General features: G+C 41.6%; 1 pseudogene; it reads right to left on the bottom strand.

Moving 5' to 3' along the window:
• Positions 1-1,044: 1,044 nt before the first annotated feature.
• On the bottom strand, positions 1,045-1,128 carry LOC117862318 (small nucleolar RNA Z247; annotated as a pseudogene).
• Positions 1,129-10,491: the final 9,363 nt, after the last annotated feature.

Genomic DNA, 10,491 nt, shown 5'->3' with positions numbered 1-10,491 from the left:
CACATCTAATCGATTTTTGAGGAGGAAAATCCATGTAAATTTACTGAAATCATCAATAAAACTTACACAGTATTGATAATGACCAACTGACTTGGGTGTAGACCCCTAGACATTAGAGAATACTAAGTGCAAAGGAAAACTAGACACACTATGAGACCTTGGGTAAAGTAACTGATGACTCTTAGTTTGTTGACAAGCATCACAAATAGAATCATTAGAGTTTCCATGAAACGACAAATTATGATCCCTAAGGATATGACTAACAATGGAAGATGAAGGATGTCCTAGATGATAATGCCACCTGGAGGCCGTAGGAGTAGTAACATGATGAGCTTCAAAGATACGAGTTAAAGGGTAGAGGCCATCTTGACAACTACTGCGAAGAAGAGGGGTCTTCATAGACAGATCCTTAACACAAAAAAAGAAGGATGAAACTCAATAAAAACCTCGTTGTCAGTGGCAAATTGATGAACAGAGATCAAATTCTTTTGTACCATAGGAACATGAAGAACTTTATTAAAGGAAAAATCACGATTGCAGGTATGAAAAATGGTTTGACCAACATGGCTAATATTCATCCCTTGCCGTCAGCTTCTCAAGATCATTGGTTAAGTGATCTATAGATCCAGAATCAAAATACCAATTTGTGTCAACTCCATACGAGGGAACAGCAGAGGAGGCCGACTTCTGTGATCCGGCTTTAATTGGTTTCTGACCACCATCACGAGGAGCAATATACTTCTTATTGAACCTGTACCAACAATCATGGATTGTGTGCCCAAATCTCTCACAAAGCGGATAGAGAGGCCCTTCATCAGAATCAGGAGTGCTTGAGGAACCTTGACGACCACCATATGGCCCTGGAGCACCACAACCAGAGAAGGTGCCGCGTCCGCGATCCCGGGCACCAGCACCGTGTCCACGGCCATGGGACATAGCATTGGCTGACAAGTAGAAGCGTCCCTCATCTACATGTTGTTGATTCAGCTGAGCTTCATAGGAGAGGAGCTATGCATAGAGATCGCTCAGGGACAGGTTGTCTTTAATAGATACCAAAGAAACAAATGGATTATAATCTAAGTCCAATCCATTAAGGATAGATGCAATGAGATCTTCATCATCAATTTTCTTTCCTACTACCACCATCTCATCAGGAATAGCCTTCATGTTGATGTAATAGGTAGAGGCAGATAATTCTCCTTTCTTCTCCCGACCTAACTGAGATCAAAGCTGCAAAATCTTGGAGTGATATTGGGACGAGAACATCTCTGTGACGGCCGTCCACATATTAGCAACGTGTTCCAGAGAAGAAACTTTGACCAGGATTTCCCTGGTCATGGAAGATAGCAGATACGAGAGGAGCTGCTGATCTTTAGTAATCCAGATGACATATGCTGGTTTCTCAACTTCTTCGACGGTTTGTCTGGCTTCTCAACACGAAGAATCACAGGAGGCTGAACCGTCGAGCCATCCAAAATGCCAATCAGGCGAGCTGCACAGATGGCAGGAAGAACTTGTGCTCGCCACACAAGAAAATTATCCTGTGTGAGAACATCGAAGCCGTCGTCGAGCTTATTGACGCCATGAACGTCGTCGATGAAAAAAAACATGCAACTAGACGTATTATCGAAGGAGGTGGCTCTTATACCATGTAAGATTGATTGGAACGGCTTACCCCATAGGGGCACCGACATGTTCATTATATATCCCTGGAAACAATGTCCATGTAGGATAAGATACAAAGATTACACTGTAAAGGACTCTAAGTCCTAGATGCATACAATGACATGTCTGAACCTATTACATGTTTATTTCTACACCCATGTCGGTACATGGTTGGTGTGCAGAAGCTGCGCATCCTCCTTGACTCCTCACGGAGAAGTGTGTGGGCGAGTGGAGCTCGTTTTGTTTCAGGACCTCAAGTGACCATTTTTTACCTTCTCATTTTTCATGTTATTTGAAGAAGATATCTGAATAGCTTTTGCAAACAGAGTTAGTTAAATACTAGTAAGACATATGAATTAGAGACTGTTTATAGATCTACAGTGTAGACTGCCACTTGGACGAGACATTACTTCAACCACAGACACTAGAAAGGGCAATGCGCTTATCTTCCTACCAGATTGGTCAGGGAACTTATTATTGCTGCATGTCCCAACGGGTGAACACTAGTAGAGAACTCACCTTCCATCCAACCATTTTTTGTCTTGGTTGACTTTGGTCGTTCCAACCAGGACAAAAGCTCCTTGCCTATAAATTTCCCTTCTTCCTCCCCGAGTCCGCGCCACTCCACCAGATCGAGAGCTTCTTCCTCCTTCTCCATGGTGAGCAAGCAACCTTAGGGAGGTGCTGCCCGATTTTTTTTCCTCATTTCCATGGGGATTTCACTCATCCAAAGTGTTGTAAAGGTGGAGAATGGAGAGGCTTTTTATTTGTACATGTTTTTGAGCTAGAATTTGATGGATAGCTTGCTTGTTATATATGATTCGTGTTAGGTAAAGAACTTGATCAATATTAGGTAGGGGAAAAAAATAGAGTAAATGTATTTTTAATATTTAGTCATTACAATAAAATTATGGCAAATAAATTGTAGGTGTAATAAATAGAATTTGGTCATTGCTACAATTTTTCATGTCACTGTAATTTAACAATAATTGTATTTCTTTAACCAATAATTTATTTATCTCATGTTTATTGCAAGGATTAAATATTATAAACACATTTACTCTATTTTCCCCCTACCTAACATTGATCAAGTTCTTTATCTAATACGAAACCCTATGTTCATTTTTCACGTAATACGATGCAGATGGATCGGCAATGGATGTACCACCTCCTCTCCTCCAATCCCAGAGAACAGTGTCTGCACATGGCATGAATGTGCTTACACTATTCTTTGGTATTGGAGGAGCGGAGGTGGCTCTCCATTCTCTGGTATTGGAGGAACATTCTAAAGAGCTGGTTCCTCCACTCCTCCAATACAAGAGAACTGTGTCTACACATGGCATGAATGTGCTTACACTATTCTCTTGTACTGAGGAGCAGAGGTGGCTCTCCATTCGTAGAAGATTGAGTCATGTGCAGAGATGGCTTGGAGGGTGAACATTCTGCTATGTTGTACCATTATTTTAGGATAATTAACTACGTGAAGTCCACTATGGAGCATCTGTAATTTTTAGTGTATATGTATCTTTATTGTCTTGTTCAAAATTCTAGCATTTTTCTTTTTGTCAACCTAGTGAATGTTATGAATATTGATTGGTGTAATTTTCATGCGAATTGTTTTTATTTTTATGATGGTTGATTGGTGTAAATTATGAACATTGATCGAGTCCTTTATCTAAATACAAGGACCTATGTCTATTTCTCACGTAATAATTTATTTATCTCATGTTTATTGCAAAGACTAAATATTATAAACACATTTACTCTATTTTCCCCCCTACCTAATATTGACCAAGTTCTTTATCTAATACAGAGACCTATGTCCATTTCTCATGTAATACGATGCAGATGGACTGGCAATGGATGTATAACGCGGACAGATGGACCGAGGAGTTTGTTGATGGCTTGCATTATTTTCTCACAGTGGCCAAAGCCAACAAGCTAGAGAAGGAATTCATATGTTGACCATGCTTCCAATGCAGTAACAAGAAGGACTACTCTTCCTAGGGGACTGTTCACAGCCACTTATTTGGATACGGTTTCATGTCTTACTATTTGGTTTGGACCAAGCACGGCGAAGGAGGGGTTATAATGGAAGACGACGAAAAAGAGGAGGATGATAGCAACATTTTGAACTGGGCTGCAGGCCAAGCTTTTGCAGATACTACAATGGGCGAGGTTGATGAAGAAGAGTTTGCAGAAGACGGCCCTATTGATGATCTTGGTCAGGTGCTACGGGATGCACAGAGAGACTGCAAAACTAAGAAGGAATTAGAAAAGTTGCAGCGCATGATAGATGATCACAAAAAATTGTTGTACCTAGATTACAAGCAAGGGCACAAAAAACTAGGTACCACACTGTAAATGCTGCAATGTAAGGCAAAAAATGGTGTATCCGATAAGACATTTAGGGGATATTGAAAATTATAAAGAACATTCTTCCTAAGAATAATGAATTATCATCCACAACATATGAAGCTAAATAGGTTGTTTGCCCTCTAGGATTAGAGGTTCAGAAGATACACACATGGCCTAATGACTGTATCCTCTATCGTGGTGATGAATATGAGAAATTGGATGCTTGTCCTATGTGCGGAGCTCTGCGGTATAAGATCAGGTGAGATTATCCTGGTGATGTTGAGGGGCAGCCTCCCATGAAGAGAGTTCTCGCAAAGGTGATGTGGTATTTCCGTATAATACCATGTTTGAAGCGTTTGTTCAGAAACAAGGAGAATGCTAAGTTGATGCAATGGCACAAAGAAGAACGTAAGCAAGATGAGATGCTGAGACACCCCGCGGATGGGACCTAGTGGAGATCAATTGATAGAGCATTCCTAGAACATAAGGTTTGGTTTAAGTACTGATGGATTCAGTCCATCCGGTGAGTTGAGTAGTGGTCATAGTACTTGGCGTGTGACTCTATGTATGTTCAACCTTCCTTCTTGGCTGTGCATGAAGTGGAAGTTCATTATGATGCATTTGCTTATCCAAGGCCCAAAACAACCTGGCAACGACATTAACGTGTACCTAAGACCGTTGGTTGATGAAGTTTTACTGCTTTAGAAGGAAGAAGGTGTATGTGTGTGGGATGAGGATAAACAAGAGAGTTTTGACCTACAAGCATTGTTGTTCATAACCATCAATGATTGGCCTGCACTGAGTAACCTTTCAGGACAAACAAATAAGGGCTATCGGGCCTACAGCCACTATTTAGATGACACAAACAGCTTGTATTTGAAACACTGTATGAAGGTCGTGTATATGGGCCATCATTGATTTCTTCCTGCTAACCACCCATTAAGAAATAAAGTGTTGCATTTCAAAGGGGCGCCAGACCATCATAAAAAATCTACACACCATAATGGAAAGCGTGTAATTGAGATGCTAAAGGATGTAGGGGTAGTCTTTGGAAAGGGTCTTGGTAGCAAACCTATTCCAAATGATGATAATGGACGTGCACCCATGTGGAAGAAGAAGTCTATATTTTGGGAGCTATCTTATTGGGAAATCCTAGAGGTCCGCAACGCAATAGATATGATGCACCTGACGAAGAATCTTTGTGTGAACGTGCTAGGCTTCATGGGTTGTGATGGCAACTCAAAAGATACATTAGAAGCACAACAGGACCTAAAACGTGTGATGCAATGACATGACCTACATATGGAAAAGAGAGATAATGGACAACACTACTTATGTCCTGCCAGTTACACTCTCAGCAAGGAAGAGAAAGATAGCATGTTTGAATGCATGAATAGTATCAAGGTTCCATCTACGTACTCCTCGAATATAAAGGTAATAATAAATATGAAAGAAAATAAGTTCACAAATCTCTAGGTCCATGACTACCACATGTTGATGACCCAGTTGCTTCCGGTTGCACTGAGGGGTATTCTTCTAGAGAAAGTACGATTGGTGCTCGTAAAGCTATGCGCGTTTCTCATTGCGATTTCACAGAAGGCAATTGATCCAACCAAGTTACTAAAGCTACAGAACAATGTGGTACACTATCTTGTCAGCTTTGAGGTGGTATTTCCACCAACATTCTTCAATATTATGACGGACATCCTGGTTCATCTAGTCCAAGAGATTAATATTCTCGGTCCAGTATTCCTGCATAATATGTGGCCTTTCGAGAGGTTCATGTCAATCCTAAAAAACTATGTTCTTAATCGTGCTCATCCAGAAGGAAGCATCATCAAGGGATATGGAACAGAGGAGGTCATTGAGTTTTTTGTTGATTTTATTAACTCAATTAATTCGATTGGGGTTCCAACATCACACCACGAGGGGAGGCTGTGGGGAACGGGCACCCTTGGAAGGAAATCAAGTTTGAGTAATAATATTGATTTGTTCCATAAAGCACTCTTCACTATTCTACAACACTTATCCTTTTGTGGCTCCGTATATCGAGGAACACAAGCAGATTCTATTTTCCCAATACCCGACGAGATCCGATGCCTGGATTATACGTCATCACATGGATACTTTTTCCTCTTGGTTGCGTCAACACCTTATGGGTAACTCCGCGATTCATGAACAACTTGCTTAGTTAGCCAGGGGACCTTCTAGAACAATCGTGAAATTCCAAGGTTATGAGATAAATGGTTATACATTTTACACGAGAGCCCAAGACCAGAAAAGCAGCAACTAGAATAGTGATCTCCGCATTGATGCCATAAACAGCAATAGGAGGAAGGACTCGTATTATGGTTTCATAGAGGAGATTTGGGAACTTGAATACAGACTGCTAAACATCCCTCTATTTTTTTGCCAATGGGTGAAGCTAACTGTAGTATGGAATGATAATAGTGGACCTGACCAATACTGGATACAATGATGAACCATTCATCCTTGCCAATGATGCGCATCAAGTTTTCTATATGAAGAATATGTCTAGCAAACCCAAGAAAAATTCAGAAGATAAAGAAAAACTATGGGAGCCAAAGCGCCACATAGTGCTTCTAGGTAAAAGAAAAATCATGGGAGTCGAGGATAAAACAGACCAGTCAGATGACTATGATCAGTTTGAAGGCATGCCTCCATTCGCTGTCGAAGTTGACTTAAGCATCATGCTAGCCAAAGAAGAGGGTTCGTACTTACGCCACGATCATGACCAAGGAAATTTCGTCAACAAGAAGCTTTTTAACGTTACATTGTAATGCATTAAATATGGTGCACCTTTATGTAATGCTCTATGGCCATCAGAACTTTTGAATTATATTGTAATGCTCTATCAACATAGACAATGGTCACTTAACCACATACATCAATTGCATTTTTTGACCATTGAAATTATTTCATTGAAGAGTTTGTTGATGATAGTGATGCATTAAAATAGTTATTTTTGAAACTTAATCAACTAGTATAGAATTCATGACTAATTCAAACTTATTTTAAATATACTGCTAATTCAATATATTTTTGCATGTTCAAAATATGTAAAGTTTTTATTTTGCATTAACAAAACCAGTGCAAAACAACTTAAAACATATATAAATTAAAAATACAAAAGAAGCAGAAAATGAAAAGGGGGGCCTTTAGTCCTGGTTGCAAATTCCAACCTGAACTAAAGGGTACTTTTTCATCTACCACGCGAAAAGCACCCTTTAGTCCCAGTTGAAAATTGCAACAAGGACTAAAGGCCCCCCTTGGTCCCGGGTTGAATTTGCAACCGGGACTAAAGGCTCTTTTGTCCCGGTTGCAAAGTGAACCTGGGACTAGGGAGTTAAAGCATCCCCCTTCTCCCCTGCCTCGTCTCCCTCACTTCACTAGATCCGATCCCCGTCGTCTCTGCTCATCTCTCCCGGCCAACGTCCCACCGTCCGCATCCCGGTCGCCGTCCGCACCCCAGCTGCTGTACGCCTGCGCCCCATCCACCATCGATCTGTGCCCCAGCAGCGCCCTGGCCGCTGTCTGCCCACGCCCTGTCCGCCGTCAGCGCTGCCATCCACACCCTATGCGCTGTCCGCACCGCCATCCGTCATATTTCTCAAGTAAGATAATTTTAATGTTTTGATATAAGCAATGTTATATTTCTCAAGTATCTTATTAGAGGCTCACTGTGAAGATTTATCCTTCCAAATTAATGGGTCTCAATTATATTTCATATGCATATTTCACAAGTTTATTTTGTATGTTCTATGATACAATTTTTAATTTAATGTATTTATGATTACATGTGTGTTTAACTAATGTTATTATTAGTTGAAATGGGAGACGAAGAGGATGCTAGATATATAATGGAGTAGATTATTGCTGGCGGTAGTGGCTCCAACATTCCAAGAACCTACACCGAGGATGAGGGTAGCCAGATGGACATATTCCTCAACATGTCCGGTGATGGCAATGATGAGCCCGAGCACGGCGTTGATGACAATGCGGAACAAATCCTTGCCGTAATGGAAGGTTCTAGCGAGGTATATATCATTTTCATTATTTTACCCCATCTATAATTTCATATTCATTATTACTATGTACTAATTAACAAATCTTGTATTGTTAGCCCTCTAGATCGTTGAAGCGAAATAAGCCGCGAGGTCGTACAACGATAATGGAGGGAAGGCTTCACATCACTGAATTGACAAAAGAGGGCCAACCAATTGCTACCAAAAAAGTGGCTAGAAAGTTCATGAGTCAATGCAGGGCTATTGTAAGGGACAACATGCCCATCAAAATTAGAGAATGGAAGGGTAAACAAAATGATCCATACATGCTCCCACAGACACAGAAGGATATGTTATGGGCAGATGTCTCCTGAAGGTGTCGAAGAAAAAGTTGTGAAAGACTGGATGCTAAAGAAGATGGCAACCCAATTCCAGACCTTCAAGAAGAATCTAGATGCCAACTTTATCAAGAAGGGTCGAACTCCAGATTTTAATGAGTGGCCAAAGTTAAGGGACCACTGGAACCCATTTCTGGTATACAAGATGAATCAAGGTAGTGCGAACAAGGTTCATATCAACTCAACTAATGCCCAGAATACCATCATCGTCTAGGGTGAGGTGGTTACATGAGTGCAATTCCCAAATGAAAAAAGATAGAACAAGACCTATTCGATCGAGATATCGTACCAGCGACTATTCACTGACCCGATCAATCGAATAATTGGTATTGTGCTCATGGAGGCAACCTGAGCCAAGAGGATGGACACTTATGTTCAACGAAACAATACGTTAGAAGGCCCTCAAGCTTATCGAAAACATTAAAGATGCGAAAGTGGGAACATTGAGGGTTGACAGAGACAACGGTAAGCTCACATTGGTGCTCGAGAATCCCAAACACCCACGACATTGCTGAGGCTTCGGGATCATTCCGTGAAAGTTTGCTTTCTGTAGGAACATTGACACATACAGAAGCCAGAAGAGAAGAAAGGAGGTGCGAGAGGAGAGCTGGCGGCGCATGTTAGAAGCTAAAGTGCATTCATAAAAAGTAAGAATGCAGGAAGAAATTAATTGGCGAGTGGCCCTGGTAGTTATTGAGATGGCCCAATCTGGAGCACCGCCGGATCCCAACATCATCGTCAACCCTTCTCAATGCCAAAGCAGTTGTTCTTCCACAGGGGTCTCCATTGAGAACATGCCAAGATTACCCGTGGTTGCGCAGGACAACCAACGGTACCCTGTGGATGACATCACTCAGCAGACCTCATGTGAGCTGTATAGACCATTTGGCAACATCACTATTAAGGTATATATATATATAATTTATGCAATTATTTCAATTGATCCATGCCTTGGGAGTTTAATAACTTCTTTATTTCTCCTATATGTACAGATGGTGTATGGAAGTGCTTTACCAATCCTGCCAGGGCAGACAAGCCATGGCCTAGAGATTCCACCTGGCTACTTCAGCGTTGGCCTAGAGCAGATTTGTGATAGTCAATATGAAGGCCTATAGCTTGACCTCCCGGGAGGTGACGGGGAAAGGACACTAGGAGATGCACTTCACGGTATCATTCTATGGCGCAAACGCTACATCATCATCCCTAGCAAGGAGGCATCATTGCTCCCCATAGATCCCTCGCAGCCACTATCTCCTCAAAACTAAAGATTGTCATCTCCAGCACATCCACCTCCATGACCATCATCACCACCAGGACCGTCGCATCCTGCTCGATTACCATCTCCATCAAATCCTGGTGGTGCGAGCGACGGCGACCAAAACACCCCTCCCTGAACCCCTCCCCAATAACCGTCGCTGGGACTAAACTCTGGTGCGAGCTAGGAAACTGCATCACCTCTCACGAAGTCGTGACCATCGCCTTCCAAGCCAAGGAAGCCAAAGGTGAAAGAACCTGTTAAGAAAATAAAGAAGTCTAAACCCATTCAGAAGCTACCAGGTGATATGACTCCTAAGGAATTGTAGGAGGCATCGCAAGCATATCTAAGGGAGTGGTTTGGAAAACAATCTGTAGAAAGAAAAGCAAAGGAGATGGAGCCTAACCCAGTAGATCCAGCAAAATTAAAAGTTTTTATTGGCATGAAAAAAAGTAAAGAAGACTTTACTATCGAACTATGCATTTGTTAGTTAAGTCTTATAAGAAGAAAAAGCAAGGAGAAAAAGGAAGATGTTCTAGACACCCCATTACCAGAAGAACCTGCTGATGATGCACCTGCTGCTGTTAAGAATGCTTACAAGAAAGCATGTGATGCTAACCTCGAAGTAAGTTGCCTTATACTTGCTTGCATGGAACCCGAGCTGCAGATGCAGTTTAGAACAAACTATGAGGCGTATGATATGATCATGGCGCTAAGAGACATGTTCCAGACACAGGCCATGACTGAAAGGTTCAATGTGTCTAAGACCTTTGTGAAGAGCAAGCTAGCA

Source organism: Setaria viridis, chromosome 6 (genome assembly GCF_005286985.2).
Source record: "Setaria viridis chromosome 6, Setaria_viridis_v4.0, whole genome shotgun sequence".
Lineage (NCBI taxonomy): Eukaryota > Viridiplantae > Streptophyta > Magnoliopsida > Poales > Poaceae > Setaria > Setaria viridis.
Note: the sequence above shows the minus strand (reverse complement) of the source record. Positions and strands in the feature narration are given on the sequence as shown.